Source organism: Trichosurus vulpecula, chromosome 6 (assembly GCF_011100635.1).
Source record: "Trichosurus vulpecula isolate mTriVul1 chromosome 6, mTriVul1.pri, whole genome shotgun sequence".
Taxonomy (NCBI): Eukaryota; Metazoa; Chordata; class Mammalia; order Diprotodontia; family Phalangeridae; genus Trichosurus; species Trichosurus vulpecula.
In genome coordinates this window covers 28,989,620-29,011,933 of record NC_050578.1, presented here as the reverse complement: position 1 = coordinate 29,011,933, position 22,314 = coordinate 28,989,620, and the positions used below count along the sequence as shown (strand labels likewise).

General features: G+C 38.1%; 1 protein-coding gene and 1 pseudogene across 5 annotated transcripts in view; one reads left to right on the top strand and one right to left on the bottom strand.

Annotated features, from left to right (window-relative positions):
• IRF2 (interferon regulatory factor 2) overlaps positions 1-22,314 on the top strand; it is a 145,444-nt gene that overhangs the window by 33,596 nt on the left and 89,534 nt on the right. The gene's annotated exons all lie outside the window — the stretch shown is intronic.
• LOC118853606 lies at positions 5,838-6,041 on the bottom strand (annotated as a pseudogene).

Here is a 22,314-nt window from a genome sequence, read left to right as displayed (position 1 = left end):
CCTCATTCCCTGTCACTAACAGTGATGGGGTTGGAGGTCCTTTCCAGTTCTAAATCTGTGATTCTGTTATCCTATACAAGCATTGAAGCAATGCACTCTCTCCATTATGTTTTTAAAAGGTATTTCTGTAAATTACTGTTGTCTTAAAAAAATAAGGCACATATAATAGGTTAAAAACTAAAGCCAAGGATATTTCCATTTGAAGTAGTAAAGACCTTTCTTGTCAATATAATTCATTGGAATTAAATTCTCAAATGGAACGCCTTCTATCAGCATTTAATCATAATGTTGTGGAATCTCAGGAAATATTCCCTGATGGAAGAACAAATATAATAAACTTTTAATAGAGGAATGAGAAATAGAGGCTGAATCTGTAAGACCACAGTGACATAAAATAGTACAGCTGTAAAGTGGGGTTGGCACAGTTTTCTGAATGCCTACCTACCATGGAGAACTTTCAGTGTGTAGAAAACTTGTCAGCATTGTGAAGTTTTTTGGGCCTATCTCATTCAGCTTTGGGCCTCCTGATAGGGCTCTTACTTGTGAGAGCATTTAAAAATCTATGTACTCATTTCATTATTAATTTTTTCTTTCATTCTGTAAAGAAAGTGGACCAGATCTGATTTCTGTTTTATAAATGAAGAGATTGAGGCATAGAACCGTCATGTGGCTTATCTGATTCCTGAGCCTCTTTTGTAAATCTTTAGTTCATTAGAAAGTTCAGTTTCTTAGATGGCTAAATTTAGCTAGCTAGTAGAAAATCTTTAACAAAAATTCGAGTCTTCTGCCTTCAGTCCCAGGCCCTTTTCATAAGATCTTGATCTGTGATGGGGTCCAAAGCCTTTCCGAAAAGATAGTGAGTTCCTTGATTCTTGCCTTGGTAAGTAATTACCTAATGCTTCTTCGGTGGTAGAGAGAGGCCCTAAGCCTCATACCTCCTTCAGATGCCCTATCCCAGTTACCATTTGGCTGTAGGACTCAATTTCAAGAGAAAAAGATTATTTTTTAACAAAGACTTTCCCCCGCGAAAACAAAACAATATGCTTTTTCTTAGATTATAGGTCTGATTTTTTGCTTTATAGAATATGGTCACTGTGGATGTGGAGCTTCATCATAAACATCACTTTTGACTCTGAAGTCCAGAAACTATAATTAAGATTTGGTCAATTTGTCTTAAGTGTTCTAATGCAGAGGTGTCCAACAGCCACCAACGTTTCCTATTCTGTCTCCTAATTTTATTTGAGTTTGACACATTGCTTCAATGCCAGTTATTCATTCGACACATTTTTTGGGCCCTCCTAAATGTAAGTCAGGGTACTAGGTACTCTGTAGGATATAAAGATAAACTCTGGGACGGTCTGTGAGTTCAAGGAGCCAGGAAGGGTGAGGATGACTCTTAAGGTTTAGAAATTCTGAAGTTCAGCCAATATTGGCTTCCTCTGTTATTCTTTTCTTTATATTCATTCATTCAGCAAACACTTGTCAAGCTCGTACTAATGTGTATTATATACATGTGCTCCTTTTGCTGAATAAAGGATCAGTAAACATTGGCCTAGTCGGTCATGGAATTCAGTATCCCTGTTAATGCACAAATCTTTTTTCCATAATTCTTGACAGATATTCACCAGGCATCAACTTGAAAGGTCCCAGGGAAAAGGGGAACTCATTCCTTTTTATAGCATCCAGTTTTATGAGATCTTGTGTTGCATACATACTGTCCCCTGCTTCCCTTTACTGCCCTGGTTTCACCCTTCCACAAAATTCTGAATTCCCTGGACAACAGTGGCACTTAACAAGTTTTTGTGGCATGGATTCTTTTGGCAGTCTGGTGAAATTATGAGCTTCTTCTTGGAATAATGTTTTTAAATGCTTGCAGTAAAATACATGGGATTACAAAGGAAACCCAGTATGTTGAAATAAGTTTGATCAAAACAAACATTTTTAAAGTTCATGGACCTGAAGACAAGAACTCCTGATGTATAGTGTCCTTATAGGGACTCACCTGCTTCCAGAGATGGGGACAAACATCTTATTCCTGCTCAGGAAACAGGAAGAACAGCAAGGTCTGGGCTTGGGAACCATTTCCCGTAGATTTACCTCTGGAGGACCCTCAGCAGGAAGTTGGTTCTTTCCAGAATCATAGAGAACTAAAAATCTTAGAGTTTGAAGTTCTTAGAAATGGAAAAGACCTCAGAGCCGTGTTATCCAACCCTTCAGCCAGGGGTCTTTGTTTTTGAATATTTTGATAATTGTGTTTCAATCTAATTTGTTCCCTTTGTAAGCTTATGTGGTTTATTTGATGTTTTGAAAATGTTATTTTGATAATGGGTCTATAGGCTCTATGATTGTGCCAGAGGGGTTCATTAGACAAAAAGGGGGAGAACTCCTGGCCTAGAAGGGAGGCCGTGTGATAGCTGTCTTATTCTAGATGGCATCTCATGTAAGGCAGATGCTCAGGAATGAACAAGTGCTGGTTGCACTTTTTTTATTTTGGTAGAAGTCCTTTTATTAAGGGGATTGCATCTTCAAAACATTGTGAAGCCATTCATCTGGAGCAGGTCTAGTTCCTACAAAGGTTGTGTTTTTCCTGAACCCACAAATAACCGAAACTTTTAAATTTCCAACATTTGATTACAGTCTCCCAACAAAAGAATGAAGATGGGCTTATTGTTATGGATTATGTTATGGAATAAGCATTATTTTTTTGACTGTGAGTTTGATAAATTGGCACAGTTAGCTGTGTATAATCTGGCTGAGACAGCTCCTGATTAGCAGCACTAGAGGCTTACAGAGAAGGCTTGCAAATCTTAGATCCCCACAGCAACCCTGTGAGGTAGGTGCTCTCTTCTAACTCCTCAGAACACAAAACAAAACAAATATACCTCATAAACATGCATATTACCAAACACATGAATGCAATTTGTGAAAACATTTAAGGGCAAGAACAAATTCAAAAGCAATTTTTGAAAAAATATTTTCACCTTAGCAGACAGCTTCCAAAATGGGAAGACAGAAGTGATATTTACTTTATACTAGGGGCAGTGGGGTGATGAAAAGGGTGATGGATAGATGATGGATAGAGGGATGGCATAGTAGGAGTGGTAGTTTGGACTTGGTCTAGAATTTCTTTCATAGTGCTGGCCATTAAAAAACATAAAAATTTTTTTCCAGTTACATGTAAAAATAATTTTTAACATTCCTTTAAAAATTTTTTGAGTTCCAAATTCTTTCTCTCCCTTTCCTCCCCGCTCATTGCAAGTAATTTGATATAGGTTATATATGTGCAGTCATGCCAAACATATTTCCATATTAGTCTTGTTGTGAAAGAAAACAGACCAAACAAAATCCAAGAAAAATAAAGTTTAAAAAAATATGCTTTAATTTGCCTTCAGATTCCATCAGCTCCTTTTCTGGAGGCGGATAGCATTTTTCATCATTGCTTCAGAATTGTCTTGGATCATTGTATTGATGAGCATAGCTACGTCAGTCACAGTTGATCATTGTACACTATTGCTATTACTGTGTACACTCTATCTCCTGGTTCTGCTCACTTCACTTTGCATCAGTTCATGTAAGTCTTCCCAGGTTTTTCTGAAAGCATCCTTCTCTTTATTTCTTATGGCACAGTAATATTCCATCAGAATCCTATATGAGAATTTTAGTCATTCCTCAATTGATGGACATTCCCTCAAATTCCAATTCTTTGCCACCACATAAAGAGCTTCTATAAATATTTGTGTACACAGGGGTCCTTTTTAATCTCTTTGGGATACATACCTAGTAGTGGTATTGCTTGGTCCAGGAGTATGCACAGTTTTATAGCCCTTTGGGCATAGTTCCGAATTATTTTCCAGAAAGGCTGGACAAGTTCACAACTCCACTAATAGTATATTAGTGTCCTACTTTTTCCTTTCTCCTCCAATATTTGTCATTTTCCTTTTCTGTCATATTAGCCAATCTGACAGGTGTGAGGTAGTAGCTCAGAGTTGTTTTAATTTGCATTTCTCTAATCAGTGGTGATTTAGAGGATTTTTTTTTCGTATGACTATACATAGCTTTCATTACTTTGTCTGAAAACTGCCTGTTCATATCCCTTGATCTTTATCAGTTGAGGAATGACTTGTATTCTTACAAATTTGACCCAGTTCTCTATATATTTGAGAAATGAGGTTTTTATCAGAGAAACTTCCTGTAATTTTTTTTTACAATTATGATTACTGTATATTTACCTCCATCCTATTTCCCCCGTTTATCCTTTTTTCTCCTTTCCCCCTGTCCCTTGTCAAAGGTGTTTTGCTTCTGACTACTGCCTCCCCGAATCTGCCCTCCCTTCTGTCACCATCCCTTCTTCTTTTCTTTCCTTCCCCTCCTGCTTCCCTGTAGGGCAAAATAGATTTTCCACATCCAGCTGAGTGTTTATGTTATACCCTCTTTGAGCCAGTTTCAGTGAGAGTAAAGTTCAAGTGTTGTCTACCACTCTCCCATTTTCCCCTCTACTGTAAAAGCTCTTTCTTGCCTCCTTTACATGAGATGATTTACCCATTCCATCCCTCCCTTTCCCCTTCTAGTACATCCTTCATCTTCACCCTTTAATTTTTTTTAGATGTTATCTCATCACAGTCAACTCACAACCATCAGTCTGTTTATGTATACATGTTCTAAACTACCCTAATAATGATAAAGTTCTTAGCACTTACAAGTATTATCTTCCCACGTAGGAATATAAACAGTTTAACCTTATTTAATCCCTTGTGATTTCACTTTTCTGTTCACCTTTTTATGCTTCTCTTGAGTCTTGTAGTTGAAAGTCAAATTTTCTATTGAGCTGTGGTCTTTTCATCAGAAATTCTTGAAAGTCCTCTACTTTATTGAATGTCCATTTTCCCTGAAGGATTAACACAGTTTTGCTGGGTAGGTGATTCTTGGTTATAATCCTAGCTCCTTTGCCCTCTGGAATATCATCTCCCAAGCCCCCAATCCTTTATTGTAGAAGCTGTTAAATCTTGTGTTATCCTGACTGTGGCTTCATGATACTTGAATTGCCTCTTTCTGGCTGCTTGCAGTTTTATCTTCTTGACCTGGGAACTCTGTAATTTGACTATTCCCCGTCACCACAGTAACTTCTGTGGCCAGGTTCTTTGTTTTTAACTTTATGTTAAAGTTGGGTTCTGCTCCTGGAGTGGAGGGGATATTGTCCTAAACTTCAGATTTTTTGTGCTGCTGCTTTCATAAGTAGTTCTGGGGACCTGTAAATTTTCAGTTTTTCCAAAGTGGTATGATCTAAGGTTAGATGTGGTCACTGATCTCCTGGCCTGTGCTCTGGTCTGTGAGAGTCTACAAGTTCTCTTTTCTGTTTTGGGATTATGATCAGGGTCCCTCCTCCCCTGGGGCTATAAGCACTAGTGTGCTGTTTCTTTTCCCTGCCCTGAGACTGTGACCTGGAACTTTGTATGGGCAGTTCAACAATGCGCTGCAGCCAGTGCCAGTCAAGGGGTCCTTAGTAGTTGCCTGCTGACCAGTTGTCTGACTCTCTTAACTCTCTGTGGGCTGAGAGCTCCAGAAGCAGCTGCTAATTCAATTGTCTAGAAGGCCTGCTGCTGGCTTGCCAGGTTGGGCCTAACCTAGACTGTACCCCATTTTTACCCCAGTGAGACAGACCTTTCCTACCAACCTTCTAAGTTGTTTTGGGCTGGAAAATTGTTTCACCCCATGCTTGTTTGTTCTACAGCTCCAGAATTCATTTTGAAGCATCATTGTAAAGTTGTTTGGAGGGGCATTTGGGAGAGCGTGAGTGAGTCTCTGCCTTTACTCCATCATCTTGTCTCTCCCCCTGGCCATCATAATCCCAGCTTGATTTTTCTCCAGTGTCCTCTCTTTGAGCTGTACCTGATCTTATGACCCGTTTTCCCTTTTCATTCAAAGTAGTTGAGGAATGGGATGATTATTTTCATTTTCATTCAAATTTGTTCAGGAATGGGATGATTATACTTCCATTTCTTGGCCAGAAACCTCTTAATTCTGAATGTCTTCTGAAAGCACATGATGATGAGATGATAACCAAGCTCTTACCATGATGGCTGGATGAGTGAAAAAAAAAGAGAGCTGTACTTTCTAACAGTCTTCTAAGCATTGTGATCTACCTTCTTGTTAGGGATCGTGCTTTTCTTTATTCTGAACTCTAAGATCACAGAAATACAGAAAATTAAAGCTAGATGTGACCGTAGCAATCTCCCAATCTAATTCTCTCATTTTGTAGTTAAGGAAGCTGAGTTTCATAGAAGATAAAGGAATTGACCCAAAGCCAACAGCAACCATGGCTTGATTCTGACTCCTAGCCCTCTGCTTTTCCACTACATTGTCTTCTTTCTAGAAAATCAAGAGTAAATGCATAATTATGATCAGTTTTCCCTCGTTCTGCTAATAAAAATTTTGGAGCTGCCCTTTAGATAAGAAAACAGCCTGTTTCTTCTACCAGATAGTGCAGGGCAAATAAGGGAGAGACAAAGCAGAGAGGTGTGAGATTTAGGATTTGGGAAGAGGAAGTACCAGGTACCTTCCAATTCCAAGACTGGATCTTAGATGTGACCTTAGTTGGAGGTAGTAGTCAGTGGAAGGTGATGGAGGGGGAAGAAGCAGGCAGGCACCAATAATTCGTAATTTGTAGTGGTAATAATAACATTGTAGTAATAATTACAAGTATAATACAATAAATCAAAACGTGTTATAACAACAGCGTCGATGGCTAGCATTTTTGCAGTGCTTTAAGGTTTGAAGCTTTATATATGTTAATTTATTTACTATGGTTAGAAGCACAAAGGTGAAGAAATACCTGCCTTCCAGAGCCTTAGGTGCTATCAAGAGAAACAAACATGGTTATATATACAGAAACAGACAAAATAAGACCAGGGCTCAGGGAAAAGAGGGTGAATGGTGATATGTCACAGTTTTCCCGTTAGGCTTCCGGTTACCATTTGGAAATTGATAAGACTTAATACATATTTTGTAAGAAATAGTTGAAGGGAGTTCTACTGGCAGGGGAAATAAGAATTACATAACCCTGTGTTTTGGACTCTTTTTCTTAAGTTACTTCTGTGCCTTCAGCAAGTTACCGTCCAGGTGGTTACTGCTCTCTGTAGAAGTCAATGTAAATCAGAATAGTTTTTTTTCCCTTTTTCAGAACAAAATTAATTTTAACCCAAAATAGTAATAACGGGTGCTTAGGGCTGTAGAATGAAAACTTCTTTCAAAAATCAGCCCTGTCAAAGAGACCAAAGCATCACCTTCTGTTCCTTTTTTTTCCTATCTGTTAAGATCATGGTTAGAAGCTGCTATCACTCAATGCTTTAATTTTCAGTCTTGCCATTGTTCTGAAAAAGTTGTTGGGTTTAAATCAGGATGAGGGAAACTAGGTTCTAATCAGAACATTGAAATAGAATAAAGTCCACAGGATGTACCCTCTTGTCCATTCAGCCCGGGTTTCCCCACTTTCTTTCCAGAGACTGGAAGTTGTTAAAGTGACAATTTGGATAGCATCTCTCATCAGATGGTCACATTTATTGGATGATTTTGAAGGGTATAGCACTTGACTAAGCATTGGGTGGATTGCTTAGTGTATCAGAGATAAAGGCATACTGTAAAAGAACCCTACCACTATTAGTTATCAGGGTCAGGAGGGGCCCACAACTAGGTTTAAATGAAGTAATTTTGATACATTACTATTTATTTCGTGACTTCTACCTATCTGTCCCCCTTTTCATCTTCTCTGTACACGTTTTCCTCATTTATATTACTGTCATTTCTTCATTTGAGGAAGTAGATCATTCAGTTCATCAATAAGCATTCACTATCTGTTTTCTACTCTGTGATGGTGAGGATACAAAGTTAAAAATTAAACAGTCCTTGCCTTGAAGGAGCTTCCTTTCTATAGATAAGAGCATCAGGAAGGAAGGAGACTCCCGTTGGTTCTAAACTCAGTGCTGTCAAGCATCTGTTATTCACTCATTTTGGAAGAGGGCTGTCAGGTAAAGAATGAGTATGGAGTGGCCAGTAGCTGTTTGATACCGTGATTGGAGGGTAGCCTGCTTCTTACCAAAACCTTTGGTTTCAGATACGGATCCATTGATAGAAAGGAGCAACTCTAGTAAGTCTAGACTTGTCACAGGACGTTTCCAGTCTTGAAGACCACAGCAAGACCAAGTCACCTTGATCTGGATGGCTGCACATTTATTGGATGGTATGAAGACAGCTCTGGTTTGGACCTTATACCTGCTTTCAAGTGACTGGCTAGAGCTAACCTTCCACAATACCATTGTCAAACAGCCCACTTACCTGTCCTCAAATCCTGTGACACCTCTGGGACTAGGTCTTGAGCTTAGTGAGTTTAATTGGTTGGCTGTTTTTAAGTTAATATAGTGTAATACAACATAATGTAATGTAATGTAACATAATATAACACAATGTAATGTAATAAAATACCATATAACACAGTCCAATATAATGTAATATAACATAGTCCAATACAATATAATATGATGTAATATATAGTAAACAGATATATTTTACTGTCTATTAAACATAATGCCTGGCTTTCTACTTTTTTGAAGTTGAGTTTTACATCTCTTGAAACATTGAGTGGAGAATTTCAGCTTAACATTAATAATAACAATAATTTGTTGTTGCTCAGTCGTTTTCAGTTATGTCTGATTCTTCGTGACAGCACTTGGGGTTTTCTTGGCAAAGATAATGGAATGGTTTGCCATTTCTTTCTCTTAATAATAACGCATTAATGATCTCCAAATATAAACCATACCACTGAAATCAGATCTCTTCGAAAGGAAAAATAAAATCTGAAAAACAATTCCACAGTTAAACCATATTAAAAATAATTAAAGTTTTTCTTAACATTTCTTTTAATTCATTGTATAGTAGAAGGAGCACTGGATTAGGAGTCAGAGTACCTGGGTTCAAATCTTAGCTCTGCCCCTTTCTATCTTGGTCAAGTTGCCCTCTCTCTGAAGTAAGAGGGTTTGTCTTAGATGAAATCCCTTTGAGCTTCTAGATTTAGGAAACTTTCTGATTCTATGTCTCATCTATTTATGTTATCACTGTCTTTGATAAGCAGTGGTTATGAGAAATAAATGGATCTAAGAGGGAGATTATAGAAGTCACTTAAGTTTTTATAAGCTAGATTTTGGATAAAAGTGTGACCTATACTCAAAATAATCCAGTTAGATAAATAGCACTTTATATTAACAAAACGCTTTATAGACTGATTCATTTGCTCCCTACCATAATCCTTTGAGTGCGAGCATTCTGTCCTCTTATCATTGAGGACAGTGAGGCTAATAAACTTGCTTAAGCTCACATCGTGAATCTGTACCCCTAACTCAAGTCTTCTACTCCCTCGCCCAAGACTCTTTCCATCCAATGGGCAGGCATGTGGTGCGGAGGACGGAGCGTTGAGCCTAGAAGCAGGAAGACTTGAGCTCAGATCTGGCCTCAGATACTTACTAGCTGTGTGACCTTGAGAAAGCCACTTAACCTTTGTCTTCCTTAGTTTCCTCGACTGTAAAAAGGTAAAATAATAATAGCACCTATGTCCCAGAGTTGTGAGCATCAACTGAAATAACATTTGTAAAATGCTTAAGCACGGTCCTTGGCACATGGTTGACATTTAATAAGTGTTCATCCCCTTCTTTCCCCACTTCTGTAAAATGGGGATAATAATAGCACCTCACAGGACTGTTGTGAGGATCAAATGAGATAATATTTGTAATAACACTTAGCACAGTGCCAGGCACATACTTAAAAGATGCTGATTCCCTCCTCCTCTTCGCCATTACTTAAAGGCTAGGTCTGCCATTTGGTGAAAAGAAGTTCGCTTCAAGAAGGGACGGAGCCCATGTAATGAGTGGACCTGGAGGAGAGGGATGTCACTCATTTTTAACTGATGGAAAAGATAATTCTTCTATGAGAAGCACCCTGCATGGGGACATAGACTATTACTACGAGACATTTTTTCTTGAGGAAGGGCTGGCCAATCTGGTGTCCATGGAACCTCTCTGTTGTCAATTCAGAAAATTTGTGCAAACAAGGTTTCTTAGGAGTCTTTCTAAAAATCCACACTTTCCATGTGAAAAATACTCTAACAGGATAAGAAATAGTAACTTTTGAGATTGTGGTTCTGAATGTTTTCTTCCCTCCCACTTCTTCACCTACCTCATCTTTGCCAGTAGCGTTTTCGACTGCCTATCTTTTGTATATTCACTTTGAGCTTGGAGTTCACCAAAACCACTTGTTCTTTCTCAAATGAACTGTGGATTAGCCATGCCTTCCCATCCCATACCCATGTGTTTGACTTGTTGAATCCAGGTCTGGGCCTTCAGATTTGTCCCTATTAAATTTCATCTTTTTACATTTTGCCTATTGTTCAGCCTGTTAAAATATGCTTGCTGCTTTCAATGAAGAATGAAAGGCCACTGTTGTTGGGGCTGTGAATTGGTCTGACTGTTCTGGAAGATAATTAAAATTATACTAAAAAAAGTTACTAAACTGTACATAACCTTTGACCCAGCAATACCACTATTAGGCATCTATCCCAAAGATGTCAAAGGACAGAAGGAAAGGTCCCATGATACACAACAATATTTCTAGCAGCACTTTTTTTGGAGTGCCTTGGAACTGGAAGAGAAGTGGGTACCTGTGGAATGTAGCTGAACAGATTGGGGCATATGAATGTAATGCAGTGTTATTGCCCCCAGATCAATTTATCTGAAGTCCAAGAAACTTAGGAAAACTTGTATGAGCTGATTCAGGGAACTAAGTGAGCAGAACTAAAATGACCACAATAGAGTAAAGTGTTTTCAATTTCAAATCTGACCTATTAGGTTTATTTTACAAATAGATATTTTTGTTTTTATATCACCTATCTTTCCCATTGTACTTATGATAAAGAAATGTGAGATGTGTACACTAGCTCAAAAAAACCTTGAGAGGTATCAGTTTAGAGATAACTACTCCAAAGGTTCACATGGACTAATTGTACCTGACCTGTGGTGGAGCCTTCTGAGCTTGTATTGGTCTGATCAGCCACAGTCAGACACACTGTACCTTGATCCTGACATAGTGATGACATTTTGGTCCTCTTCAAGCAGGAAGAACAACAAAACAACATAATAGAGAAAAAAAGATTTTTTTTAAAAAAGCCAGCAATACTAATCAATATATTGAAATTTTCCTACTTTATTCTAAAGTCTTCTGATACAATGACCAGATATGACTTTAGAGGACCAGTGGTAAAGTGTGACTCCCATCTCTCTTCAAGGAGGTGATGGACTATAGGTATAAAATAAGAAATGGTTGGTGTGTTGTTTTATTTTTTTTTTTGCTTGATTTTGCATATTTATTAGAAAGGAAGGTTCTGTTAGGGGCAGAAGAGTCATTGAAAAGTGACAATTTTTTTTTTAAAAAAAGCATCAATAAAGCATTTACGAGGAAAAAAAGAAGTGCTATATTTTTGCTGCACTCCCTGCAAAAGCATCGTTAGGAAGAAATGCTTATTAAGGAAAAAATTGTGCCTTTCTCTCCCTCCTTCCCCCTTCTACCTTATGGAAAGAATGCTTGAAAAATATACTATGTGCTTGAGTGCATCTGTCTTAGAATTTGTGTTCTGTTCTCTCTGGTCTTGCTGAATTGCAGAATCTAATGCCATCAGATCCTAAGAGCTGTTTGTAACACATTTATAATTTCTGCTATCTTATGGCTCATAGGATTATAAAATTTGGGAATGGAAGAGACGTTAGAGGTCATCTGGTACAAGCTTTTTATCTTGCAGATGGGGAAACTGAGATTCTGAGTAAAGTCACCCAGATAGTAAACAGAGCTAGGATTTGAACCTTTGGTCCTTTGACTCCATCCACATCCAATGCTCTTTCTTCTATTTACCCTACGTTGCCTCAGCTGTGATCATAATGGGATTAGAAATTTAAGAATGAATACTTTTAAAAAAAAACAGCCTGTAGGGCAGCTAAGATGGCTCAGTGGATAAAGCAGCGGTAGGAGGACCTGAATTCAAATGTGGCCTTTGACACTTACTAAGCTGGGAAGGACCTTAGCTTAAAAAGGCCAAAGTTTCCCACTGTATCCAGAGCCATCTGTAGTCTTGTCACTGGACCCAGATAGTTACTGGGGAGAGAATGAGGCTGGTGATTTTGCACAGCCCTCTTTCACTTAAATTGAATTCACTTTACTAAGTGACCCTGGGCAAGTCACTTAACCCTGATTGCCTTGCCAAAAAAAAAAAAAAGGACAGCTCGCTTTTTTACTTCTTGCCTTATTAGAATTCAATGAAAAACTAAAACAGTTCCTTTCGGGGGCGGGGGGTTGGGGGTGGGGGAAAGGAAGATGTTGAGAAATTCATTGGATCATAGGATTTAGAAGGTTACTTTGAGATTATATTTTATTTTATTATATTTTGTATGGGGGGCGGGGAGGCAACATGGTATAATAGGCCAACACTAGATTTTGAGGCTGAGTGTCTGGGTTCAAGTTACAGTTCTGTTACTTACTACTTATTGGAGCTGGCTCATCTGGAGAAAGCTAGGTAGATAGAGCCCTGGGCTTAGAATCAGGAAGATCTGAGTTCAAATGTGACCTTAGATGCTTCCTAGCTGTGTGATCATGGGCAAGCTACTTTACCTTGGTCTGTCTCAGTTTCTTCGTCTATAAAATGGGGATGATAATGGCCATTACCTCAGAGGGTTGTTGTGAGGATCAAATGTCAATAGTAGGCCCTTAATAAGTGTTTGTTTCCTTCCTTCCTCCCTCCTTCAAAAAGTCACTTTCCCTCTTTTGGTTTTAGCTCCCTCATCCATAAAATGAGGGGGTTGGGCTCGATTATTTTTTAAGTTCCTTTGAGTAACTCAATCCTGTGGTCCCATAATCCCAGCCCTGTGAAGTTACTGAATGGTGCTTGAACCATTTTTGCTTTTCTACAATTTGACATAGCTTAATATACTCTATTATAATGATAAGATGTAATACTATATATTATAATAACACAACAAGCTTTTTGAAGTAGCACTCATAATAAAATTGAAATGCATGACTTCTCTTCAAGGAGGGTAGCTAAATCTTCAACTTGGCCCTCAAGGTCTGGTTCCAGTATATCTTTCTAGACTAAGGGTCCTGTTGTATCCCTCCCAGTGGATGTTGTTTTTGTTGTTTGTCCTTCATTCTTTTTTCCTTTTCATTCATTAATTACTTTTTAAAAGTTTTCAGCATTCACTTCCACAAGATTTGGAGTTCTAAATTTTCTCTCCATCTCTCCCCTCCCCCCACCCCAAGAGAGCATGCATTCTGATTACCCCTTCTCCCAATATGCCCTCCCTTCTATTATTCCCCGCCCCCTTTTCTTATCCCCTTCCCTTCTATTTTCCTGTAGGGCAAGATAGAGTTCTATACCCTATTGCCTGTATATTTTATGGACCCAAACAATGACCAAGTGGGGCTTGACCCATCAATGAGAACTAGAGTGATTTGGCTTTAACTTAGGGTCCTTAAGGAAAAAAAAAAGGTTTCAGAGACCAAAATTTACATTCCTTTGGCCAGATCACCTGAAGGTAAGGGTATGATACCCTATGTGGTTGATACCCTATGTGGTGGTTGTTTGTCCTTCCTTCTGGAAGAGGACCATCTTTCCCAATATGAGACAGAGACAGAGAATTGATAGCTAGAAGTTTCAAGAAAGACTTTTGATGCAAAGTAGTACTTAAACTGGACCTTGAACAAAGCTAAGGAATACAGGAGGTAGAAATGAGCAGGGAGTGCAGCCCCAGGCATGGGGAGCAATCTGCAGGAACGTGTGCATATGGAAGATGGGATGCTGAGTCTAGTTAAGGCTAGGAGGCCTGCATGGCTCTAACATGCATGTGAAATATGCTAGGAAAGACAGGTTGCATCCAAATTGTGGAAGGCTTAGAATTTCAGACTGAGAAGTTTGTATTTTTGAGGAGTTTTGTATTTTCCCCTAGAGCAATAGAGAAGTCATGAAGCTTTTTGAGCAGGGGTAATGATACAGTCAGTGCTACCATGCTTTAGGAGTATTACTTAGGCAGCTGTCTGGAGGATGGGCTGGAGAAGAGGGAGGTCCAAGAGGTTGCTGTTGCAATGGGCCAGGCTAGATTTCATCAGAGTTTGTACTGATAGTGACTACATGAGTGGCGCACAGGGCATCTATCTCATGCCTCCTCAGTTTTTCTTAGATAGGAGCTGGGAAGAGACCTGAAACGGAGACAAATTAGGAAGTTTTTACAGTAGTCTAGGAAAGAGGCCATCCTCACCTCAACAGGAGTGGTGGCCTTAGGAGTAGTATATCTTCTGTAGGGTTGACCTAATCTCAGGGCCTCACCCCTTCAATTACTGTTTGCATTTCCTTCTTCTGTAGACACTTCTCTCCCCAACCCATACATATATAAGTACAAAACGTAGTACTAAGAGAATAAGGACAGAGTGTCCAAAAGCATAGGGAAATGGCCTATTTTTTCTTCGCAGCATTTTTTTTTTCTTTTAGCTGGTCCTAGGCACTTTTTCTTTTTTTCCTTCCTTGAATGGGATCTCTAATTTAATTTGTATTGCGATCACTCCATTTATTATTTGTTTCATCTGATCATAAGTTTCTCATGGGCAAAGGCTGCTTCATATACCATGGAGATTCTAATCTTTGCTCTGTACACTCTGCATCTCTTAATTTGGATTAAGACCTTATTAAGGGCTTTGGTGGTCTAAAAGGATTCAGTGTCTCTCCATCCGGAATTTTCTGGGGTAGCCCTGACTTTGGTTTAGCTTAAACAACATTTCTAGAGTATTTTCCATATGATTTACACTTACCTCTGAATAACAACAATGTGAAGTAATAAAGTGTGATTAGTCCTGTTTTACAAGTGAAAAACACTGAGGGTCAGTGTTGTGCTTGATTCACCCGTGGTCTGCCCATGATCCCAAAGCTAGTAAGGGTCTTAGCTGAGTCAGGATTCAAACCCAGGTCTCTTACCTACAAATCCCCACATCTTTTCGATATACCTTACTGACATCCTGTCACCTAAAGTAAACTCCCACAGTGTTGGGGGAAGCGACCTTCAGCTTTCTGGCAAGGATTGCTCTTCCTTTGTCAACATTAGTTTAGCATGGAAAACTTAGGACCAGCTGTTTATCTTTGTAGTTGGAATTGCCCTGAATTATAATGATCCCTAGGCAAGGAATGTGTGTTTGTTTTCTTCAATAGAACACTAAGGCCTCGTGATTTCCTCTTTGTGGCCTAGTTGTAGTTGCCTCATTTGCTTTCTCTTGTATCCCTACTAGACAACCCTCCCCCCAACCCCACCCTTTGAGTTACTTAGGTACCTAAGTAGTACTAAGTGAGTAAGGATGGAGAGCCAAAAGCATAGGCGAAATGGCCTATTTTCTCCTCGCAGTATTTTTTTTCTTTTAGCTTGTCCTAGGTTCTTTTCTTTTTTCTTTTTTTCCCCCTCCTTGAATAGGATGTCTGATTTAATTTGTTTTGGGAACACTCTATTTATACAGATGGGCCCTTGCTCAACTATTTAGTCTTAGGGAGTCACCTGAGGTCACACAGTCAATATGTGTCAGACAGGAGACCTGAGCCCAGGTGTTCTGGTCTCTAAAGCCAACTCTCTGTCCTACATCCTGGATACCTCTTCTAGGTTCTTTATAGTCTTACTAAGAAGAACTCATATTTCTATAACACTTTTGAAGATTCTTTTGAGGAAAGTAGTCTTATAGGTTAAAAAAAAATCTTATAGGTAAAAAAAATGAGGTTTAGAGGTATTAAATGATTGATTTGCCCATGATCACAAAGCTAGTGTTAGAAGCAAGCCAGTAATCCAGGTTTCCAGTATTTTCTCTATTATAACACAGGACCTTTCTTGCGTAAGGAGGCAACTGTCTGAACAAGTTTGGAAACCATTTGTATATTCCAGCATTAATTGAGACTCCCTAATGGCCCATGTAGGAGGATTCTGTTTCTCAGAGAATTTCTATTTTTATACATAAGTGCCAAGAGTTGGATCCTTTCTGCAATCAATTAGACGTCTGCAATAGTACTTCAGTATTTCAAAAAATTGGTGATTTCACTATACAGTAGTTACACTTGGCACATAGTAGGTACTTAATAAATGCTTGTTTCCTTTCCTTCTGTCAGTGATAGAGAAATCTTGGTTGTCAGACACATTGTTCTATTTGTATTTCTACTGTTATTAATGATATGGCACATTCTCTCAAACAGTTTGTAATTTTTTTGAGAACAATTTGATCATATCCTTTGACTGCTTTTGGTATTGTGTATTTCTGTGGGTTGTCTTGGATGTCAGGCACTTATTAGTGATATTTGATATAAATATTTCTCCCCCCCAATATTAACCACTTCCTTTCTTTTCCTAGATGCATTAATTTTGTTTGTGCAAAAACTTCTCAACTTCATGTAATTTCAAAATTATCCATTTTAGCTCTTCTTCCTTATTGGTTAAGAATTCATTCCTCATCCATATCTGCAAAAGGTGTATGATTTGCTTATTTTCTAATTTTTTGTGGTATGATGTTTATTAATCAGATTATTACCTATTTTGAATTTATTGTGGAATAAATATTATGTACAATTTCTGCCAGTTTTTCTAGTTTTTGTCCAAAAGGAAATTCTTTTCTAGGTAATGTCTAATTTGGATTTCTCGAGCACTAGTTATTGACTTACATTCTTCTTTTGTCCAATCTATTTCATTGATCTACTTTTCATTTTTAATAAGTACCACATTGCTTTGATTATTGCTGCATTATAATACAGTTTTATGTCTGGAAGTGCTATTCCCCTGTTTGTGCTTTTATTCATTATTTTCCTTGATGTTCTAGATCTTTTTGACCTTCAAATACTTTTAAAAAATTCTTCTACCTAGCCATATATATTATCCCCTTGGTAGTTTGGTTGATACAGCATGAAATGTATAAATGGATTTTTCTGATGGTGTTATTTTTCTTATGTTGTCCTGAACCAGTCATAAACACTGAATATTTCTCCAGCATTTTAAGTTCTTTATTTTTTTTAAAAGAATCATTTGTACTTGTATCTATACAGATTTTGAGCGTGCTTTGATAGATGGATTTCCAAATATTTTATGCAATTAGTAGTTATTTTGAATGGGACCTCCCATTCTGTTATTGATGCCTACATTTTGTTATTATTATATATAAACGATGTTGATTTTGTGTATTTATTTTTCAGTCAGCAAATTGCTGAAGCTGTTGTCTCATGTAGTTTCTTTGCTGATCACTTAGATTTTTCTAACTGTGTTATCATGTAATCAGCAAAAAAGATAATTTTCTTTCCTCGTTGCCTATATTGAACATTTTCTTTTTTCTCGTCTTAATGTTTTAGTCACTTTCTTATCATGATTCCAAATTGCTTTCTAGAACGGTTGTATCAGTTCATAGCTTGGAAGAAAATTTTAGGAGAGTTTTTTTGCATGATAACCCAGCTCAAAAACACTCGGTCAGCTTTTACACATACATGCATATTTTTCACAAGCCATGTGGTGAAATGCAATTGTCAAATTGTAGAAGAGAATTGAGACACACCCTCCATCTAACCAGTACTGCCTAAAATAGTAGTAATCCTGGCACATGGTCAAGCAGACCCTAGAGTGTTGGGGAGTAAAAATAGCTTATATCCTCATCCTAGAATATCAAAACACAAGATGGTTCTGAGAAGGCAAAAAAGGGTACATTTGGGAAGAGGAGAATTCTAAGTACATTTTTCAATAACTGAGATTCTTTTCCTGACTTTGCCACTAACTTCGGTGATGTTGGTCTAGTCATCTTTACCTCTCTGTGTTCCAGTTTGCTCATCTGTAAAATGAGGAGGTGAAGCCAGACCACCTGGCTTAGAGTTCCCTCCCTCCAACATTTCTGTGTCACTTCACCTTTCTCATGCTCAGTTTGCTCATCCATTTATTGGGGTTAATACTATTTCCACCTTGCATCTTATAGATTTGTTGAGAGTTTTGCCAAGTGTAAACCAGAATGGTTTTAAATGATCTCTAAGGATTCTTCCCATTGGACATTCTTTGGTTCTAAGGTTGTAGCTAGATACTCATAATGCCTACACTAATTTTTTTTTTTAGAGAAAAATGTGGTTATTTTGAAATGGAAAGGGAATTCTTCTGATGTTCAGAAGAACAGGACTTTCCAGAGGTGTGAGTGGGATAATATTTGAGAACTATTTTTCCTTTTTTTTTCCCTTTAAGCTTATAAAGATATGTTTTCCCCTTTGACTAATAACATGAGGAGGAGACAGTGTGGTACACCAGAAAGAATACTGGTTCTGGAATCAAGGGACCTGAGTTCAAATCGCACCTGTCATTTGTATTATTACACGTGTAACCTTGGGCACATTACTTCCTTCTTCGGTTTCCTACACTGGGAAATGAGGGTGGCCTCGAAGGTCTTTTCTAGCTTTAAATCTGTGATCCTGAGTCTAAATGATTTGACTGAAAAACTACAGTACCTTTATCAAATATTCTTTAAGCTGCATCTGAAATGTGCTTTTCTTTTAAGTTCTTAGAATGCATAATATTCACATCCACAGAGTTAATATTTAATGATCCATAGATTTGTTGATGGAGCTATTTTCATCCTTGCTCTTACAGGGTGCTAAATGATACGTATGACATTAATATAATGCTAGCTTCACAAGTCAGGAAAATCATGAAGTAAGGTGGTGAGGTTAATATCTTACATTTGCATGTTGGGTCCATTTTCTTTAGTGATGTGACCACAGATAACTCACCCTTTCCAGTCCTGTTTCCTCATGTGTAAAATGAATGGTTGGACTCCACTCTGTAGCCCATAACAGAGGTATCAAACAAGTAGTCCACAGATTCCATGTGGCCCACAAGATTCTCAAGTGAACCAAATTAAATTGTAATTGGAAATATTTAACAAAATAAATAAAAATACAATAAAACATAGATAATATTACCATTTAAAAATAAGTCAATATGTGATTCACAAGGATCCTTATGTATGATTTATTGTTCTCCCTTTTCTATTTGAGTTTGACGTCACTGGTCCATAAAGTCTTTTTTTCTCTCTAAATTCAATGATTCTATTATCTAGAAAGTTATGGATTCACCAAGTTAGAAGGGATCTTGAAGGTTACCTTGTCTAATCCATACCTGATGAAGAATTCCATCTATAGCATCCTTGACAAGTGTCCAGCCAACTGTTGCTTGAAGATCTCCCGTGAAGGGAAGCCTCCCCACTCCCCAAAGTATTCCAGTGCACTTTGGGACAGCTCTCATTTCCAGGAAATTTTTCCTGATGTCAAGCCTAAATTTTTTTCTTTACAACTTCTCCCCTTTGGTTTTAGTTTTGCCCTCTGAGGCTAAAGTAAGTTCCTTGAGAACAAGCACTGCCCTTTGCCTTTCTTTGTATCCCCAGGATTCAACATAGCGCCTGGGACATAGTAGTTGCTTAACAAATGACTGACCGACTGTGATACTATTTCCTTATGACCATCCTCCAACACCTAAAGAAAGCATTCTTCCCCTCCTCCATTCCCTTCTGCCAGATCTTTTATCCTCCAGGCTAAGTATCCCTCATCCCAAATAGGAATTCTCCATATTTCCTCTTATTTTGCTTCTTCCTCCATACCACAATTCATAGTAGTAGAGTTGGAAAAGACCTCTGGATATCTGCTTCACTTCATGTCTGAGGAAGTAGTAAGTGAGCATCACTTCCCTGGGGGTCATTCAAGAGGCTGGATGAGTTTGTAGGAGAGCATCTGCCTTATTATTTGATTACTTAAATGTTCTTTTCTTTTATATCTCTCTCTCTCTCTCTCTCACACACACACACACACACACACACACATATTAGTCAACAATCATTTATTCAATACTTAATATATACCAGGCACTGTATTGGGACAAACCCTATTCTATTCTCAAGGTACTTATAGTCTAATGAGAGAGACAGCATGTAAATAATTAGAAGAAGGTGGTCTGAAAGGAATGAAGGGTAGCGAAAGGCATTAGCATCTGGGTGGACTTCAAACAGCTTGCTTCAGAAGGTGGGATTTGAATTGAGTCCCAAAGGAAGCCTGAGAAACCATAGTATCCTCTCTGGCCCTAAGTTTCCTTATGGGTAAAATGAAAGTTTGGACTTTACGAGATATTCTAGAACAGAGATGGCAGGCCATTCGCAGCCCACAATACTCTCAAGTCCTGCCCATTGGAGGTGAGGAGGCAGAGGATTTGAGGCATGAATTGCCAATGAAAAGGCAAGATGGAGAATGGAATACTGTAAGGAAGTCACTGCAGCTAAATTCTAGAGTATGTCAAGGGAAGTTGGGAATAAGGTATAAGAAGGCTGGCTCCTGCCAACAGTATAGCTCACAGCCCACCCACACATTCTTATCCTATGTGACTCTTGCCCATGGTCGCCTCCCTATCCTCTATAAAGGCTCCACTCAAACGGAGCCTTCCTCTAGATCAAAATTTCTTAACCTAGGGTTTTTGAACTTAAAAAATAACGCTCAACGTAGATACATACACACACAAACACATATATGTACATATGTGTATATGTATAATATATATGGTGTCCTTTGAAATCTTATATATTTTATTTTATGGATTTAAAAAGCATATTCTGAGAAGGGGTCCATGGGCTTTACCAGACTTCCAAAGGAGTTCATGACATAAAGGGGTCCTATTAATAATTTTATTACCTCCATTTCATAGACTGGGAGATGGAAACTCTTAAAAGTTAAGCAACTTGCAAGTGTCATATTTATTAGATAAATTAAATAAAATTTAAATTATATAATATATGACATACATAATATATAAAAATAAATTAAATAAAAAATAGAGATTAGATAAATATTAGAAGCAGGATTTGAATGCAAGTGTTTCGGACTCTATCTCTACCTTTTTTAGGCAGCTAGATAGTATGGGGGATTAGCACACTGGACTTGGAGTCAGGAAAACTCAAGTTCAAATCCTGCCTCAGATGCAGTCAGTCCTCAATTTTCATGTGGTTAACATTCCCAGAAAATGGTTCAAAAGTCAAAGACATGAATGCTGACACATTAAACCTATGTAAAATAGGGGGTTAGGTTCCCATGACCACCAAAAACCTGTAATCTTTTGCCAGAGATTGCTGAAAATACACTTTTCTGCAAATAATTCTTTACAACAAAACATTAATTCTGATAATATGCACTTTTCCTAACACAGTAACCATGAAATAACCCATAAAATACAGTATATAAAATAAAATGAGTCATGTAAAACATTTTTTTCTCACTAGTAATTCCCTAGAATTCTGGGACCTTTCATGCTAAGATCTCAATTAAAAAGACATTGATTTCAGACAGTATTCACTTTTGATAACACATGGAATCTGCGGTACCATAAATACTGTACAGCAAATAGAATTCTTAAAACTAAAACTTTTTTTAATCTAAGTCTTATTTTTCATTGTGTCAGATGGTGTTGTAAGGGTGTTGTGCTGTATGCTATACTGCTGTAAACCTTTCTACCTACCTTGACCACCCTCTGAAAACCAAGGGAGAGGTTGCAAACTGGTCAGGTCTCGACAACACCTATGCCACTGATGTTCACGGTTGGTGGATAGCATTGAAGATTGCCCATCCAGCTTGAAATAATATGTCAGCAGCATCTGCTTTGTGCTCTGTTTGAGACCCTTACGGGTCTTGGAATACGGCCACTCCACAAACTTGCACCCTTTGTACTTCTACTGCCCATGTGCACGGTTGCTAACGCAAAAGTGAAAATGAAGTTACTGGTGAAATCATGGGAATGCCTGAAGTTAAATGCATGAATGTTGAAGAGTGACTATACTTACTAGCTGTGTGATCCTGGGCAAGTCACTTAACTTCTGTCTGAATCCATTTCCTATTGTGTAAAATTGAGATAATAATTGTGGTCCCAGGGTGGTTGTGAGTGCTAGCTATTATTATTATTTCTGCTATGCCTGGATGTGTAATGTGAATTGTGGCAGAAAAACCTATGTTAGAGCCAGATGGAGGAAGACTTTAAATGGTGAACCAAGAAGTCTGCGTTTTATCCCAGAAGCAATAGTTGCTGATGATTTTTGAGTGTGAGAGTATCATGGTAAGACCGGTGTCTTAGGAAGATTATTTTGGCAGCTGTGTGGTAAATGCAAAGACATCAGTGATGAAGCCATTGCAGTAGTTCAGGACAGAGGGGATGAGGACCTGAA